At 34.7% G+C, this 19931-nt stretch overlaps 2 long non-coding RNA genes across 6 annotated transcripts in view; one reads left to right on the top strand and one right to left on the bottom strand.

The window, feature by feature from the left end:
- LOC128314799 (uncharacterized) overlaps positions 1–19931 on the bottom strand; it is a 388750-nt gene that overhangs the window by 55111 nt on the left and 313708 nt on the right. The gene's annotated exons all lie outside the window — the stretch shown is intronic.
- LOC113603029 (uncharacterized) overlaps positions 1–19931 on the top strand; it is a 109946-nt gene that overhangs the window by 55984 nt on the left and 34031 nt on the right. The window contains exons 2-3 of one of the 3 annotated variants that reach the window (XR_008296855.1): positions 1486–1559; positions 2273–2332. The exons of 1 other annotated variant lie outside the window; for it this stretch is intronic. This is a non-coding gene — a long non-coding RNA (uncharacterized LOC113603029). The remainder of the gene's footprint in view (positions 1–1485; positions 1560–2272; positions 2333–19931) is intronic. One more of the 3 variants, XR_008296856.1, reaches the window with a different exon arrangement.

Here is a 19931-nt window from a genome sequence, read left to right as displayed (position 1 = left end):
ATAATAAAGAAGTGTTCTCTCTCTAAGGGAAGCAATTTATGACAACAGGAAAAGGGATCTTTAATGTGAAATTTCATAAAAATGGAAAAATTATTTATATACATTGACAATAACCACATACAAAAGAACATCATATTTTAAAATGAATTTGAATAAAAAATAGAATTCTAATACTAATTACAAAGTGTTCTGACAAATGCAATGGGGAAAATTTTTAGTCTGGGTGACAGAAGAACCAGTCATATTCTTTTCTGGATTTTGAGGCTTTGGAGTTGTGCTGGGACAAGGGTAGTAGTAACTGCCACATTGCACAACTTCAGAATGCTCCATTCACATAGTGTTGTATGTTAATATCACCCCCTGCTGTTGTGCATTGAATGCAGCCTGCATAGGAAAAAGTAGCAATCTTACTGCTGATATTTTTCTTTAAAGCTTGTTCTATGATTCTCTGCACTGGATTTGGCTCTTTGCTTTTGTATTCTTGGTCTACACTCTTGCAGTTTTTCAAAGCTGACTTTAAGAACACACTTTTCAGCTGATTTCCATAGCAGCTTTGATCCCTTCAATGTTCTCTTCAAAATGCTACCTACATGCTGAGCCCTATGTCTTTCATATAAGGTCTTGTCTGTACCAGCATTAAGTTTCCTCCATTTGGTTCATGTTCTTCACTATAAAGGAGATAACTTCATTTCCTTAAACAGAAAGAACCACTTTCCAAGTAGAGCCATAGCTAACACTATATTCTGACATGCAACTTCTTGATACTACTGGATGAATATTAATGCTGTTCTCTATCAATATCAGTCAATATTTTTACAATTTTGCAACACATGGCATGCTACAATTATATGGCAATACTAACATGAATTAAATCTAGTCTCTATCTTCGAATTGCTTATAGTCTCCTAAAAGAGGACGACAGGATCCTAGAAAATTAACTCAGCATAACTTCCTTGAGGGGAGTATGATTTCACTGGCTCTGTGAGGGCATGAGTTCCTATTCTTCATGTTCCCAGCCTCTAGCACATGCTTTATTATTTGGTGATTTAAAAGATACTATTCTAGTGGTTCCTGGGTGGCTCAGTCAGTTAAACATGGACTCTGGATATCTGCTTAGGTCATGATCTCAGAGTTGTAAGATCAAGTCCCCATGCTACACTGAATGTGGAGACTGCTTGAGATTTTCTGTTCCTTTCTCTCTCTGCCCCTCCCCTGCTTGTGCTTGCTTGCTCTCCTTTTCAAAATAAATAAGCCTAAAAAGATGTTATAGCACATGAATAAAAGGCTGTATTAGCCTATCAAGTAACAGCTTGGTTGAAATTAAGAAAAATTCCAAAGAAGAAAGAGTATTCAATCCTAGCTTTGCAAAATAAGATACTGGTAGGCAGAGAAGACAAAAGAACATTCCTGGCACAGATAATACAATAATAGCATGAACATAGTCACATATACAAGTTATCTCTGCCTGGTGCTCTCTTTCCCCAGATACCATGTCTCACTCTACTTCGTTCAAGTGTCAAATGCCACCTTACTAGAGAGAGACTCCTTCCTTGATGACTGTTTTGTAAGTAGCTTTCTATCCCTCTTTCCCTTACCTCATTTGAAAATTTAATTATTACTAACTTACACATATTTACATTTTATCTATTGTTTAGGTGTCTGTTTGCCCTGATTTAAATATAACCTCCGTAAGTTAGAGAAAATACTATTTAGTTTGCCTACTGGTAAAGCCTCAGATGCAAGAACAATGACTAATGCAAAGGAGATGTTGTGTTTTTGTTTTTAAGGCAGTGAGGCAGGTAGGAAGGAATAATTGATTGGGAGTCATGACTATTAAGGATAGCTTTAATTAAGCAACTTTCTCTCCTCTGGTTCAGCTCAATGGCAAACAAACTAAATACTTGGTCACCACATTCACCACTCAAGAGATTCCCAGACTTACCACCACCTATTCTCCACAGAGGCTCTCTACCTTCCCCAAAAGAACAGGCACTTCACTTTGATAAGTTGCTAATCCTTTCACATTAGCAGATCCAGTCATTTTCAACCATCCTTTTGTACTAGCAGAGAGATGATCTTTGCAATAGAAATAAAAACTTGCATGATTCTGGTTGTATCTGAATGAATACTGCCCTGTGAAATTGCCTTTGGTGCTACTTGTAAATGCTATTTTTCAGTTTCATGACCTGTATCTATAATCAGCATCTCTGATAAGATTTGCCTTCCTTACTCATATCCATTTCAATGTTCACGTCTTTATTATTCTTCTTAGGTATGCCTTCTTGCAAAGCAAATTCTACACCTCATTTCACCTACATTTGCCCAAGCACAGGTAACTATTTCATTGCCTCAAACAGCTCTCTGAACCCAATCATGCGCTGCTTTGTTTAATATTTGTAGTGTCATGCCTGTTTTCTGCATGGATTACCTATCACTATTTTTCTTAAGACTTTGTTTTCATCATGTCTGCTTATCTTGAACCAGTTTTTGAAGGATTTTATATGTTGAAGTTCAGTCTTAAAGTTTAGCAAAGCTCTTTAGTTATCCAAATGAGCTGTAAAAGGCTAGTCTTTAAACCTACCCTCTCTAACGCACAACTTGGCTTTCTTATCAAATTTAAACTGGCTTAGAAACAGCATAGCGGAAGTGAGTCAAACTAACTGCAATGTGTCAACTGATGTTCTAAGTCAGCTGCTTTACCTAGTATCTAAGGAAGCAGGGCTAGCAGACACCTTTCATAGAGCATTTTTTTCTCTAAAATTTTTGTTCTGACCTGGAGGTAAAACATAGCAGTCAAATCTCACAACACTGGCTAATTCAAGACAAATTTATTATATGACTATTATAGGACAAATTATTATATGACATATAACAATGTAAATCTAGATATATAAAACTATATGAAAATATGTATACATATACACTATATTGAGTCTCTCCTTCCGAGAATATGGAAGCTATTTATTCAGCTGTCTTAAAATATTTTTCAATAAAGTTTTTAAAAATTGGCAACAATCACATTGCTTAGAAGTGTGACAAGATCTGAGAGCTAGTAAACAGAAATCTCAGAAACAAACCTCTCATGGGAGTTTTTGAATAATCAAATATTTGTGCTTACACGTCTGACTAGACTACAATGGAAACATATTTTTCTCTGTTCCTCAAGTGCTCAATGGAATATGAGCTATAGGCTCATAGTTTCCAGGCTATATTCACTAAAGACTGCCTGAGAAGTTAAGAGATATGTCAAAATCAGACACTTCACCAGAGGCAGTATTAGAAATCAGAACTTGTGTGATTTCAGTAAGCAATTCCAGCACCCAAGTCTGTCATGCTTAATAAAAATGTCCACATTTGACTCTTGAACAATGATGGGAGTTAGGGGGAGGTTGACCACCCCTGTTGTAGGTTCAAAATCTGCATATAACTTGTGACTCCTGAAAATCTTAACTATTAATAGCCTACTGTAGACCAGTAGCCTTACCAATAACAGAAACAATCGATTAACATGTTTTATATATGTATTATATGCTGTATTCTTATAATAAAATAAGTTAGAGAAAATAAAATCTTAAGGAAATTATAAGGAAGAGAAAGTACATTTATAGTACTGTATTTATTGAAAAAAATCTGCATACGCAGACCTGCATGGTTCTAACCATGTTGTTCGAGAGTCAACTATATATGTTTCGATGACTGGATTAATGAGTTTAAATTTATTCTGTGAGTCAGTTCATTTTTAGAATTAGATTTTGCAGATGTGACATTCATAATATGTAAAAACTTCTTTGGACACAAAGTATATCCCCAAAATATGACATAGATCTGGTGGCTTAAAAATAAGTCTAGATCGTTCCAGTGACATCTTGAAGTATAAGGCCCTTAAACCTATCAACTATTCTGAGCTTCTCAGTCAATAAGAAAACTTTTTTACCCATTTGTGGATAAAAAACCCATTTTCATGTTTTTAACCAAGTATAATCCACTTTATTATCATGCTTGTCCAAATAGAATTTTCCCAATTATTCTTTAAAAGCCTATGCAGTAAAACAGATTCAGCCAGAACACACTATTATACCTTTGCAATGCACTTTTATACTTCGAGATATAAAGAACTTGATTCCCTAGTCATGTCAAGAGAAGCATTATTACATTCCTGTCCTTACCTTGTGTTCACATCAGTGAGATGAGCTTTTGCTTCAACGCTCTGTGTAGTCCAAAAGCCCATCAGTTTTGATTACATGAGTTCAAATAATGATTTTAGAAAGTGAGGAGTTAGTGATCTAAAAAGGTAGGAGGCAGGGAAACCAGAAACTGTAGATATATCGAGGGTCATAAAAATAACACAAGATTTAGATTTTAAAAAAAAATTTGGTTCAAATCACATCTCTTACATGCTGAAAACTCATGGGCTAGTTCCATGGAACTCCACTGGAATTTGTCCAATGGAGATATATTTCTGTAAAAACTAAATTAGCACTTTCTGTGTATTTCAAGCATACTGAGGTGCAATAAAGTAGTTACCAGCCACTTGTGGCTATTGAGCGCTTGAAATGTAACTAGTCTGAATTATGATATACTGGAAATATTAAATACTTCTCAACTATTTGAAGACTTAGTGACAAAATGAAACATCTCATTAATAATTTTACATTAATTGGATGTTGAAATGATATTTAGATATATAGGGTTAAATAAGATATATTATTATTAAACTTAATTTTTTCATTTACTTTATTAATATCATTACTACAAAGTTAAAAATTAAAAATATTTCTGTTGTACAGCATCTGCCCCGTATGTTTGCTCTTTTGTCGCCACTAGACTAAAGTTACTCTGAGAGGAAGGATTTTATCTTCCTTATCTTACTGTACTACTAACTGGTGAAAATTCCGACATAAATATAAGTATATATATATATAATTTACATTGAGTAAATATAGTAACTTTAATCCTGAGTTTTTAATGCAGTTTCCTAAAGAAGTATCATTGTCGCTATAAGCAGACAAATTCAAACCATCCTTCCTTTATTTTCTATCCCATTTGTTACTCAGAGTTCCAAACAACATTTGTTTTGGTCTCATTGTTTTATACAGCCCATGGGTCAAAGGAGAAATTACGAACAAAATGAGAAAATATATTGAATTAAATGCAAGTTAAAACACGACCTATCCAGTTTTCAAAAATGGATTTTAATCAGTGCCTAGAAGAATATTTATAGCAGTACATGGAAAATAAAGTTTAAATTAGAATCTAAACCTCCACATTAAAAATGATTTTAAAAAACCAAATTAAAATCTAAATAGAAGGAAGGGGTTAATAATTTTAAAATGAACAGATATTAGTAAAATAAAAAGCAAAAAACGAAGATGAGTTTACCCAAAAATATCATTTTATTTTTTGACATAACAGGAAAATTGATAAACTTCCAGAGTCCAGAAAAAAAGATCCTACAGACCCTAGGATGTTAAAGGTGTAATAAGAGATCATTAGGAACAAATTCCTACCAATAAATTCAATAATATAAATAAAATAGGAAAGTTCCAAACTTTTAAGTGTCAACACTTAGGAATTAATTCACTTTTTAAATCTATTAATTAAATTTATACTTCACCACCTTCCAAAAAGAAAGGTCCAGACTTACATGGATCCAATTGTTAATTCTATAAAATAAAAAAGAAATACCTGGAGTGCCTAGGTGGCTTAGTCGGTTAAGGGTCCAACGTCAGCCTAGGTCATGATCTTGCCTTCCCAAGTTTGAGCCTGGCGTCAGGCTCTATGCTGACAGCTCAGAGGCTGGAGCCTGTTTCAGATTGTGTCTCCCTCTCTCTCTGCCCCCTTTCCCACTCATGCTCTCTCTCTCTCTCAAAAATAAACATTAAAAAAAATTTAAAGAAAGAAATAACTATTCTATGGGTGCCCAATAAAATATTAGAAGAAGAGGAACTATTTCCCAATTGATTTTATGAAGCCACTGTTACCATGATAACAAAATCCAATGGGAATTTTTTTTTTTTAAAAAGGAAACATGCGAAGTGATGGATGTGTTAATTTGATGGGGGATTCTTTTACCATATATATAAATTAATCAGGTGTATATTCTAAATATCTTACAGCTTTATGTCAATTATACTTTAATAAAGCTGGAGAAATAAATTTTAAGACACAGTTAAATATCCATTATGAACATAAAAACAGAATTCTTTAAAATTCTAGCAAAATGAACTCAGGAAATATGGAAAAATAATATCCCATGACCAATTGTACAGTTCAGAGATTTTTGACAAATATGCAATTCTAGGAATTCAAGGTTAGTTTAACAGTACAATTAATGTAATTCAAATTATTAATCCATTTTTAAAAACCTTAATATTATTTCAATAGATTCAGATGTTTTGCCACAATACAACAGCTTGGTGATAATAAACAACAAACACAAAACATTAATTTGTGGCAAACTAGCCAACATTATGCTTAATGATGAAACATCAAATGTTTTCACCCAAGATCAAGGGAAAGTAAAGTCTACTCTCAATATTTTTACTCAACATGTTTTTGGAGGCCCTAGTGAAATAATAGAACAGAAAATGCACATAACTTGTAGATAGAAAGATGCAGAAAAACTGTCTTTATTCCTAGATGGCCTATTTCCAAGGAATGCATAAGAAGAAAGTCAAAATAAGAAAAACAATACAGTAAAAATTTATAAAGGATTTGAACAGAAACTTAACTAAAGATGATATATAAATCACTTTAAAGAACACACGAAAAGGTGCTTGGAATTATTAGTCATGGGAAAGATGTGCATGAAATCCACAGTATACTACAGGCATCCATCAGCATGGTTAAAATAAGAAAGACTGACTGTACCAAGTGTTGAATATGTGTAGTAACTGAAAATCTTATATATTTCTAGTAGGAGTTTAAGAGGTGTAATCACTTGGGGATATAATTTTTGCAATTTCTAAAAAACCTAAAGATACACTTAATATATGATTCAACAGTCCTAGACTCAGACATTTATTAAAGAGAAATAAAAGGTATATATGCACATAAGAACTTACATATGACGCTCATAAAAGTTTTATTGATAATATTCAAAAACTGGAAACTGTGTCCAATAAGAGATGGGTGGATAAATAAATTTTGGTAATATGTATACATTGAATATAAATAATCGGAATGGAGTATAAGAATAAATTGGAATGTAGTACTAATACATTAGCCTCATGGATGAATCTCAGAAAAACATGCTAAACACTAGACACCAGATACAAAAGAGTATATACTAGAAAAATTCATTTATTAGGATTTTTAGAAAAGGCAAAACTAAGTCATAATATCAGAAATTCATAATATACTATCAGTTATTCATAATATGAATATTCACAAGATCAGTTTTTGCCTTGGGTTCAGGGTATGTGTGAAGAGGAATGGGGTTAAAAGCAGATATGATTATAAGAATTATGTGTAAAAGATAGTGAATATATTCTTTATTTTGAATATAGAAATTCCTATAATTTGTCAAAACTCATCAAACTGTACACTTTAAATGTGTTTATTTTCTTGTAAATCATACTTCAATACATTTTAAATTTAAATATTGAATATAGATTGGTTGCTGGACAGAGGAGATAGATAGGAAAAAGGAAAACCTGTGAATAAAGGTACCTAGGGAAGAAATCATATGGTATAGGGTATGTAGCAGTAGTTAATTTCATGACTAGAATAAAAGATAAATCAACAGGATTTGTTGCTGCACAAATTGAAAAGTTAGAACATGGAAAGTCATGAATATCAGAATAAACATCTCAGATATTTTGTGAACAAATGACAGGACATCAATTTATTCTGTTTGCCCTTCCCATTTTCAACTGTGAAGTAACATTCTCAGACATTCTCCTGTCTATGAAGGAACATAGGCGGGTCTCCAGCAAACCGTGGAAGGAAGAATGTTACAATTCTTCCTTAAATGGTAGGGTCTTTTTGGCCTCTGGTATGCATGAGTTCCCTGACCATAAGTCACATTATTCACTTGTTTGTATCATGTCAGCCTTCCTCACAATTACTATCAGCAGGGCTCTTAAATATATGTTCACACAACCAAATTAAAACATGATGGTGGGTTTTAGGCATTTCTTGAAAAAAATGCATTGAGCAAAAATAAAATATTCTTCTCAAATATGTTTTTAGATACTGCCTATTATTTTGGTCATGATTTCCAAAATAACTGTCTTGATACAAAGAAACAGGAAGGCTCAGTCAACTATTTTTTCCCACCTCTTAAGGTTAATTTATATTTGATGACTCATAAGGATTGGTCATATATCCCAAAATATTGCAAAGGCTAAAAGATGAAGATATTTTATAAGCCTATAAATCTGTTGAGCTCGATATTAGACAAAACAGTGTTGTTCTCTCCAGATGGTTAATTTGCATGGCTGCCTTAACACTTGGCTTTTCCATACACATTTGCTTATTGTAAAGACCGTCATAAGAAATATGTTACTCAAATTGTGAGAGAAAAAAAATACCCTGCAAAAATCTGGCTGTGAGATTTGTGTCTTGCTATTCATGTTTCTAAAATGAAGGAGAAAAGAGGTTTAAAGGATTTGGGGCTTTGAAAAGGCCATAGCTGCTTCTGCAGCCCCCAGTGAATTATTCTCCTGGATTAACCAACTGTTAAAGTTTCAGATAGGGACATTTCAATATGAAGTCTTACTAGAAAAGTAACAATTAGGTAGAGTTCTCAATATTATAATTTCATAGTTATTGTATATCATAAAACACTTTTCAAAGGTTTTATAAGAAAGCATTAAATGACAAATTGCAGTAATATGTTAATGTATTGATAGGATGTAGAAATATTTTACTGTATCAATATGTAACTATTTTTTTAAGAGAGAGAGAAAGAGAGACAGTGTGACTGGAGGAGGGTCAGAAGGAGAGGGAGAGAAAGAGCACCGGGTAGTCTCCATGCTGACATGGATCTTGAGCCAAAATCTAGAGTTGGACATTCAACCACTGAGCCACTTAGGCATCCATGTAACTAATATTTCTTTTAATTTCCCATCAAGCAGAGATTCACAATCCTTGCCTTCAGTCTAAACACTGCTAATAATGTTTTCTATTTGTGTTGGGCATTCCTGATAATTATTTCAGTGCATTGTCATAAGTCCCCTTATAATTGTAGAAGTGGACTTTATAAAATAACTCAGATCATTGTCTGGGGTAGAAATGAAGAAATATCTGGACTGGGTCATTTTCCTTCCCTCATTCTGAAGTCTTCCTTCTACATTGTGCTGAATCTGTAACATATTTTACAGCTATCACCTAGACAACTAAAGGGGGAAAAATCCAAGACGGAACAGAATAGAAGATTAGACATTAGGAAATTACAGAGATTCCCAAATAAACGCATTTGGGAAAGGGGAGTTTGTCAACTGCAATAATGTCATTATTCAGACTGAAGTCAGAGAGGTAGAGAAGTTTAGAAAACTTTGACTATATTTTCACTTTATGTTTGAAGGAATTTATTTGCACTTCTCTGATAAGTGATGTTGAGAATCTTTACATGTGCCTATTGGCCATCTATATGTCTTTTTTGGGAAAATGTCCATTCAGGTTCCCATCCATTTTTTAATTGGATTGCTTGGTGTGTGTGTGCGTGTGCGTGTGTGTGTGTGTGTTGAGTTGTATAAGATTTTTAATATTTTGGATATTAACCTCTTATTGGATATTTCATTTGCAAACACATTCTCCCATTTAGTTGGTTGCCTCTTTGTTTTGTCGATGGTTCCTTTCACTGTGCAAAAGTTTTTCATTTTGGTGCAGTACCAAGTATATTTTTGCTTTTGCTTCCCTTGCCTCAGGACACCTATCTAGAAAAATGTTGCTACTGCCTATGTTTTATTCTCAGAGTTTTTATGATTTCAGGTCTCACATTTCAGTCTTTAAGCCATTTTGAATTTATTTTGTATGTGGTGTAAAAATACGGCCCAGTTTCATGCTTTTGCCTGTAGCTGTCCATTTTTCCCAGCACCACTTGTTGAAGAGATTGTCTTTTTCCCATTGTATATTCTTGACAACTTTGTTGTAGTTTAATTGACTATATGTGTATTTATTTCTGGGTTCTCTAGTCTGTTCCATTGATCTAGGTGTCTATTTTTGTGCTGGTACCATACTGTTTTGATTGCTGCAGCTTTATAGTACATCCTGAAATCTGGGATTGTGAAACCTTCAGCTTTATTCATTTTTTCTGAAGACTGCTTTGGCCATTCAGGGTCTTCTATGGTTTCTAGAAACTTTAATATTATTTGTTCTAGTTCGATGAAAAATGCTGTAGGTATTTTGAGAGGGATTGCATCAAATCTATAGATTGATTTGGGTAATATGGATATTTTAACAATACCAGTTCTCCCAGTCCATGAGCATGGAATATCTTTGCATTTATTTGTGTGGTCTTCAATTTCTTTCATCAATGTTTTATAGTTTTCAGAGTTACAGGTATTTGACTTCTTTAGTTAAGTTTGGTCCTATATTCTTTTTGGTGCAATTGTAAATGCGATTGCTTTCTTCCTTCTCTTTTGCTGCTTCATTATTAGTGTATTAAAATGCAACAGATTTCTGTGTATTAATTTTGTATCCTGCAACTTTACTGAATTCATTTATCAAGTCTAATAGTTTCTTTTTGGTGGAGTCTTTAGGGTTTTCTATATATATTATTACCTCATCTGCAGATAGTGAGATTTAATTCTTCCCTACCAATCTGGATGTCTTTTAGCTCTTTTCTCTGTATGATTAGTATAGCTAGGACCTCCAGGACTATGTTGTGTAAAAGTGTTGAGTAAAAATATTTCTCTTGTTCCTGGTCTCAGAGGGAAAGCTCTCAATTTTTTATCATTGAGTATTGTAAACTGCAGGTTTTTCACATATGGCTCTTATTATGTTGACTTGTGTTCCCTCTAAACCTACCTTGTTGAGAATTTTTAACAGAAATGGATGTTGTATTTTGTTCATTGCTTTTTATGCATCTATTGAGATGATCATACAGTTTTTATTCTTTCTCTTCTTGATGTAATAAATCACATTGATTGATTTGCAAATATTAAACCACCTTTGTATCCCTGAAATAAACCTTACTTGATCTTACTGAATGATTTTTTAATGTGTTGTTTAATTGGATTTGCTAATATTTTCTTGAGGATTTTTTGCATCTCTGTTCATCAGAGATATTGGCCTATAGTTTTATTTATTTATTTTTATAATGTCTTTGGTTTTGAATTCAGGGTAATGCTTTGTGGAATGATTTTGAATGTTTTTCTTCCTCTTCTATTTTTTTTTTTTTTTGTAATAGTTAGAGAATAAGGACTAACTCTTCTTTAAATACTTGGTAGAATTTACCTGTGAAACCATCTGGTCTGAACATTTGTTTGTTAGGAGATGATGATGATGATGATGATGATTCATTAAATTTCATTGCAAGTAACAGTTTGTCCAAATTCTCTATTTTTTTAATTCAGTTTTGAAAGGTTATATGTTTCTAAGAATTTACTCATTTCTTCTCAGTCATCCAGTTTGTTGGCATATTAGTTTTTATAATATTCTTTAATAATCCTTTTGTATATCCACAGTGTCAGGTGGTATTTCTCATCGTTCACTTATGATTTTATTTATATTTGTCTTCTCTCTTTTTTTCTTTTTATGAGTCTGGTTAAAGTTTTACCAATTCTGTTCATCTTTGTAAAGAAACAGATACTGTTTTCATTGATCTTTTCTGTTGTATTTTTAGTCTCTCACATTTTTCTACTCTAATATTATTTCCTTTCTTCTGGCTTTGGGCTTTGTTCTTTTTCTACCTCCTATAAGGTGTAAGGTTAGGTTGCTTATTTGAGATTTGCTTATTTCTTGGAGTAGGCCCATATTTATATAAACTTCCCTTTTAGAACTGCTTTTAACTGCAGCTCAAAGATTTTGGACCATAATATTTTCATTTTCCTTAGTCTCCATGTATTTTTTAATATCCTCTTTGATGTTATGCATGACATATTTGTTCTTTAGTAGCATCTTATTTAGTCTTCATGTATGTATTCTTTACAGATTTTTTTCTTGTAATTGGTATCTAGTTTTATAACATTATGGTCAGAAAAGAAGCTTCATATGATTTATCGAGACTTGTTTTGTGGCCTAACATCCTGGAGAATGTTCCATGTGCACTTCAAAGACTATGTATTCTGCTGCTTTGGAATAGAATGTTCTATATATATCTGTTAGGTCCATCTGGTCTATTGAGTCATTCAAAACCATTGTTTCCTGGGGCATCTGGCTGGCTCAGTTGGAAGAGCATGTGACTCCTAATCTAAGGGTCATGAGATTGAATCCCACATGGAGTGTAGAGATTACTTAAGTAAATAAAAAACTTAAAACAAATATTGTCTCTTTGTTGATTTCCTCTGTGTATGATCTTTATACATTGATGTAGGTTGGTTGTCAAGTCATCTACCATAATTGTATTGTTGACAATTTTTCCCTTTATATCTGTTGATATTCTGTATGTTTCCATGTTAGGTGCACAGATATTTACAGTTGTTATAACTCTATTTGGATTGTTCCCTTTATCATTACATGTGCCTTCCTTTGTCTCTTGCTACAGTCTTTTTCTTTTTAATGTTTATTTATTTTTGAGAGAGAGAGGGAGACAGAGCATGAGCAAGGGAGGGGCACAGAGATAGGGAGATACAGAATCTGAAACAGGCTCCAGGCTCTGAGCTGTCAGCAGAGAGCCCGATGCCGGGCTCACACCCCTGAGCAACGAGATCATGACCTGAGCTGAAGTCGGACACTTAACCAACTGAGCCACCTAAACACCCCATACAGTCTTTGTTTTAAAATCTACTTTGTCTAATATAAGTATTGCTACCCCAGATTTTTTTTCACTTCCAGTTGCATGGTAAATATTTTCCCATTCATTTACTTTTAATCTGCATGTGTCTTGAGATTTGAAGTGAGTTTCTGGTAGATAGCATATATATGGGTTATGTTTTTTAATCCTTTCAGTCACCTTATATGTGTATGTGTGTGTTTTTATTGAAGCATTAGCCCATTTATGTTTAAAGTATTATTGGGGAACATGGGTGGTTCAGTTGGATGAGCATCTGACTCTTGACTTCAGCTTAGGTCATGATCTCAGGGTCACGGAATTGAACCCTACCTTGGGCTCCACAGAGAGCATGGAGTCTGCTTATGATTTTCTGTCTCTCTCCCTCTCTCCCTTTGCCCCTCTACCCTGCTTGTGCTCTCGAAATAAATAAGTAAATAAGTAAATAATTATTGATATGTATGTACCAATTGCCATTTTGTTAATTGTTCTTTGGTTATATTTGTAGTTCTTTTTTATTCTTCTCTTGCTCTTTCCTTGTGCCTTGATGGCTTTCTTTAATGTATGCATGGATTCCTTTCTTTTTGTGTATTTATTACAGGTTTTTGATTTGTGGTTATCATTGGGTTCATATTAGAACATTTTATGTGTATAGCAGTCCATATTAAGTTATTGTCGCTTAAGTTTAGCATTCTAAAAGCACTAAATTTTACTTTGCTCCCCCCCCACATTTTATACATATAATGTCCTGTTCTACATTCTTTCATTTTGTGCATCCCTTGACTGATATTTATACATATAATTAATTTTATGGCTTTTGTGTTTTAACTTTCATACTGGTTTTATAAGTAATTAATCTAATTTGACCACATGTTTGCATTTACCAGTGAAATTTTTTTCTTTCATAATTTTCTCACTTATAGTTATGACTTTTTCACTCAAATAATGCCCTTTAACAATTCTTATAAGAGTGGTTTAGTGGTGATGAACTTTTTAAATTTTGGTTTGTCTGGGAAACTATCTCTCCTTCTATTATGATAGAGAATTCTTGGTTGCAACTTTTTTTTTCCTTTCAACACTTTGGATATATCATGCCAATCTCTTCTAGCCTATAAATCTTCTGCTGAAAAATCAGCTCATAGCCTTATAGAGATTTTCTTCTATGCAACAACTGTTTTTTTTTTTTTTTTTTTTTTTTTGCTCTTACTGCTTTTAACATTCTCTATCACTGCTTCTTGCCATTTAAATTATTATGTGCCTGCGGCGCCTGGGTGGCGCAGTCGATTAAGTGTGCGACTTCAGCCAGGTCACGATCTCGTGGTCCGTGAGTTCGAGCCCCGCGTCAGGCTCTGGGCTGATGGCTCAGAGCCTGGAGCCTGTTTCCGATTCTGTGTCTCCCTCTCTCTCTGCCCCTCCCCCGTTCATGCTCTGTCTCTCTCTGTCCCAAAAATAAATAAACGTTGAAAAAAAAATTTAATAAAAAATAAATAAATAAATAAAATGGGATAATTTAAAAATAAATAAATAAATAAATTATTATGTGTCTTGGTATGGTCCTCCAAGGGTACATTTTGTTCAGCACTCTCTGTGGTGCCTCGATCTGTTTATCTGTCTCCTTTACCCACATTAAGAAAGTTTTCAGCTATTAATTTTTCAAATAAGTTTCTGCCCCCTTCTCTCTTCTCTTTTTAGGATTCCTATAAGGCAAATGTTTTGATTGAGGCTATCACCGAGTTACCATAACCTGTTCTCATTTTTTATTCATTTTTTTCTCTTCACCTTGGTTGCTTTATATGACCCTGTCTTCCAGATCACTGATTCATTCTGCATCCTCTAATCTGCTATTGATTTCCTCTAGTGTATTTTTTAATTTCAGCTATTGAGTTCTTCAGTTCTGCTTCTTTTTTATATTTTCTATCTCTTTGTTGAGGGCCTCAGTGAGATCCTCCACTCTCTTGTCAAGCCCAATGAGTATATTTATGACCACTACTTTGAATTCTTTATCAGGCATATTGCTGATCTTTGTTTCATTTAACTCTTGTGCTGTCATTTTGTCTTGGTTTTTTATTTGGGTCATATTCCTTTGTCTCTTCATTTTGTCTGATTCTATGTTTGATTCTATTTGTTAGAAAAGTCAGCTACATCTTCTGTTGTAAAAGTACTGGCCTTATGAAAAAGAAATCCTATGGTACCCTGTTGTGCAATGCCTCTGGTCACAGAACCAGGCAGTCCATGGGTGTCTCCTGTGTGAGCTGCCTGTGCCCTCCTGTTTGGCTAACTGGCATTTGCTTTCAGTCTAGTAAGCTGCAATTTACCTGCTCTGGGTGCACTGGGTAGATTTTGGTCCCTGCATTGGTAAGGGGTCTGTCTGAGGTTCCATGGGTTGAAGGTAGGTAGTATGAGCAATCTGGCTAGTAGTGTGCACCTACTCTGTCTGCTACAGAAGCATGTGCCTCAAATGGCTATGTGCTTTCCCTGTAAGGCCTCCTGATAGGTTTTCATTGGTAGGCAGGGTTGATAATCAGACCAGATGTCTGCATCCCATCTGTTTTCCAGAGCTGCAGGCTTACTGAATGGGAGGATACTCTTCCTGCATGGCCAGCTGAGAAACTAGGCAGCTGGGACTGATGGTGTGCTGGTGGGTGTGGTTATTTCCCCTTTCCCCAGGGCAGGAGTCACTCTGGAGTGGTGCTGGTTCCAGCCTGGACTGCTTTCAATGTGTGTCAAAGTCCAAGCTGCTTTAGAGGATATCTGCTGAGACCGGCAGGTTGATGAGGTAGATCCACAGGGGAAATATGGGGGACAGGGCACTCAGTGCTGGAAAAATAGGTGGAAAGTTCCTGCTGGTTCACACAAATCCCATATGTAGACTGAGAGGAAAGAAAAAGAAATGGTGCCTGTCAGCACTTTTGTTCTTGAAGAAGTCTCCTGAGTTCTCTGCCCCTCGAAGCACTTTCTGAGATTAGTAAATAACTTTCCTTCATGTATAACTCAAGTGCTTTTCAAACTGCTGCTTTTGTGCTATGTCTCAGCTGAATTATGCTGCTTCTTTAAGACTGTTTCCTATTGTCCCCACCTTCCCAGGAGCTAGCCTGCTGATTTTTAAAGTGTCCAGAGTTAATATCCACTAATTTTTAAAGCTCATGAATTTTAGCCCCACTGGTTTTCAAAATCTAATGTGGTGAGCAGTCGTCCCAATAATGTGATCCTTGGGCTTCTCCATGCTTGTGATGTCTCATTTGTGATTAGTCTCATCAGCGATTTGGTTCCCAACTGCGTACCTGCCTCTCCTACCCTTTAAAAAATTGTTTTAAGTTTGTTTATTTATTTTTCAGAGAGCGAGAAAAATTGTGAGTGGTGTAGGGGCAGAGAGAGAAGAGAATCCCTAACAGGCTCTGCACTGTCAGCATGGAGCCTGACGAAGGGCTCAAACCCACAAACTGTGAGATCATGACCTGAGCCAAAATCAAAAGTTGGATGCTTAACTAGATGAGCCACCCATGCACCCCATTCCTAACCTGTTTAATGTGGCTTCTTGTGTATGATTAACTATGGAAAGTCTGCTCTGCTGATCCTCAGGTCATTTTCAGAGTGAGTTGAGCAAATGTGGCTGTTACCTTGTGTATCCATGGGATGAGGTGAGCTCCAGGGTCCTCTTACCCTGCCATCTTTTTGACACTTTCTAGAGGGTCAGTCTCCCAGAGGTAGACTCTTGGTTGGTACTTGGCTCAAGAAAATTTTCATTGTGATAATTGGGGTATTTTTCTCAATCCTCCTATAGTATCTTCATGCTTCCTCATATCTTGTGCTCCTGAGCCCTAGGAGTAAACTTTGCTCAGCCTTCCTTGTCTTTTTCCTTTGGTGAGTTTAAGCATAAGAGTTTCCTGCTCTGTCTTCAGTGATAGCAGCACCCTGCATTGTATCCTCAGAAAATCCCAGGTACAAGAAGGTTCCTGACCTTTACACAGTGGAAAGTTATTTGCTTATGTATATCCCCAAGTGAGAGGAGGAGGAAAGAGAAGAAAAGAAGGCTTGTTGTCATTCCCTCTGCAATAATCTTGTTTTTTCCCTTTAACTTCATATCAGAGAAATGTCCAGGGCACCAAATAAGCTTTGGTATATCACCCAACATCACCTAAGCACTGTCTGCATACCTTTGTCACTAGGCATGTCACTTCATTCTCTTTTCTGTCCCCAGTCTTCCTCCTGAGGCCTCTTAAAAAAACTGTCAAATAGGTGCTAACTCCTGTTGTGTCTGGAACTGCATGTGATTTTCAATTGTCAAGCAGACTTGCATTTGACATTTAAGAATTTATTAAACTTTTACTTTTTTTTTTCCTGCTTGCTTTTATATACGTTGTCTCTTCCTCTCATGCTCTGTTTAATAGAAACACCATTTATGTGCTCTGTCTCTTCTCATGGGGTCTTATTTCTTTGAAATTTAGTTCAACTTACTGTTTGGGTTAGTAGTTTGCTAATGAGCTTTAAAAGTATCTGATTGCATAGATTACAGATTTTACATTTAGTAGTGTGGAATCTTTTGCAACATTCTACATTCTAACTGAAAGTGGAGTTTGAACACAAGTACATTTTGGAGTACAGTTTTTTACTATTTATCCTAAGGCCAAAGATTATAAAGTATTTCAACAAATTTTGAATTCTAGTTAGTATGTGTATATATTCTCTCTCCCTCTCCCCCCTTGCTCTCTCTCCAGTGGAATAACAACTTGTAAGTGTAGAAGAAATGATGTAGTTAGAAAATCCTATTTTGGCAATCAAGACACTAATTTATTCAGAAAATGATCCTAAATTAATGCTCAAACTAACAGTGAAAATTTGATGAGAAACAAGATACAGCCTGAAAGAATCTCCCCAAGAAATGCTTATAAATTAGAAAAGCAAAAATAGAAATAGTTGGCAGACACCACCTGAACCATGTGATTAAAGTTGCCATAAACAGGATTGAGACAAGATATTGCCTTCTGACAAGATACACAGAAAAGGACATAACACTACCTCTGTGATAATTCTGCCAAATATGAGTCACCTGGTTCTGATCACAAGGAAATATTAAACAAATCCAATAATTGGACATTCTACAAAATAACTGGCTGTGTTTTCAAAATTGTCAAAGATGCAAAAGGCAAAAAATCATTTTAAAGAACTGTTCTAGTTTGGAGTCTAAAGGGGATGCCAGTTATTGAATCACAGATCCTGGACCACAGTAACTTTTCTCCTGTTTGCTTTGTTTAGATGTTTTTAGGATACTTAGGTTTAATCTCAATAAGATCTGTGGTTTAGATGGTAGTATATCAATAATTTTCTGATTTTGATCATGGGATAATGGTTATAGAAGAGAGTGTAGAGACCTCTCCTATTTTCTTAGGAAATATATAATAATTTTGGGGGTAATAAAGTGTCGTATCTGCAAATTATCCTCCAGTGATTCATAGAAAAATATTCAATTAGACATATGGAAAGATAAATAGAATGTATGGAAAAATTTTAATAGATGGGTAATGTAGTTGAAGGTCATATACAGTTTCATAGCCTTTTCTAGAAACTTTTCCATAAGTTTGAAATTACTTTGGAAAGATGTAAATTTCTAGTACTGGAAAGTAGTAGATCTCATTAAGAAATTATGCTTTATGTTTTCTTTTGCTTTTCTTGTATGTCTTCCCACCCCTCTCCCAGTTTTCTTGAGATAAAATTGATGCATAACGTTTTTAAGTTAAGGTGTGCTAAGTGTTAATTTAGTACATTTCTATATTGTAAAATGATTTCCAGAATAACATTAACACCTGCCTCCCATCATAAAGTTATCGTTTCTTTTTTTAGGGAGGACATTTAAAATTATACTTCCTTTTTTCGTTTAAAATTATTTAAACTATTTGAAACTTTTTAAAAAGTGATTTAAATTCCATTTAGTTAACATACAGTGTAATATTTTTTTCAGGTGTCCAATACAGTCATTCTGTACATCTATAAAACACCCAGTGCTCCTCATAACAAGTGTACTCCTTAATCCCCATCACTTATTTAACCCATCACCCCACCCACCTCTCCTCCAGTAACCATCAACTTGTTCTCTTGTTTCTTATTTTTTTCCTCTTCTTTTTCCCCATGCTCATTTGTTTTGTTTCTTAAATTCCACCTTTAAGTGAAACCATATGGTATTTATCTTTTTCTGACCGATTACACTTAGCATAATATTCTCTAGCTCCATTCACATTGTTGCAAATGGCAAGATTTTCATTCTTTTTATGGTTGAGTAACACACACACACACACACACACACATATACATACATATACATTCCACATCTTCTTTATCCATTCGTTGGTCAATGGACGTTCAGGCTATTGTTGATAATGCTGCTATAAACATTGGGGTGCATGTATCCCTTCAAAGTAGTATTGTATCCTTTGAATAAATCTCTAGTAGTGCAATTTCTGGATCCTAGGAAAGTTCTATTTTTAACTTTTTGAGAAACCTCCATACTGTTTTCCACAGTGGCTGTGCCAGTTTGCATTCCCACCAACAGTGTAAGAGGGTTCCTCCTTCTCTGCATCCTCACCAATACCTGTTGTTTCTTGTGTTTTTTTTTATTTTAGCCATTCTGACAGGTGTGAAGTGATATCTCATTTTAGTTTTGATTTGCATTTCCCTGATGATGAGAGATGTTCAGCATCTTTTCATGTGTAAGGTCACACTTTCTTAGCAATATTCAAGTATATAATATAGTATTATTAACTGTAATTACTGTGCTGAACATTAGATCTCCAGAAGTTATTCATCTTATAGCTGGGTGTTTGTACCCTCTGACTGACCTCAGCCCCTGGCAACCATCATTATAGTCCTTTTTTCTGTAAGTTTGGCCTTTTTTTTTAGATTCAATATGTAAGTGATACCATGCCATATTTCTTTCTCTGTCTGGCTTATTTCACTTAGTATGATGTCCTCAAATCCATCCATTTTGCCACAAGTGGTAGGACTTCCTTCTTCTTCATGCCTGAAAAACATTCCATTGTGTATATGTGTGTGTATGTATGTA

The sequence above is a fragment of the Acinonyx jubatus genome, chromosome A2 (genome assembly GCF_027475565.1).
Source record: "Acinonyx jubatus isolate Ajub_Pintada_27869175 chromosome A2, VMU_Ajub_asm_v1.0, whole genome shotgun sequence".
NCBI classification, from domain to species: domain Eukaryota; kingdom Metazoa; phylum Chordata; class Mammalia; order Carnivora; family Felidae; genus Acinonyx; species Acinonyx jubatus.
This window is presented reverse-complemented; position numbering and strand designations above follow the sequence as displayed.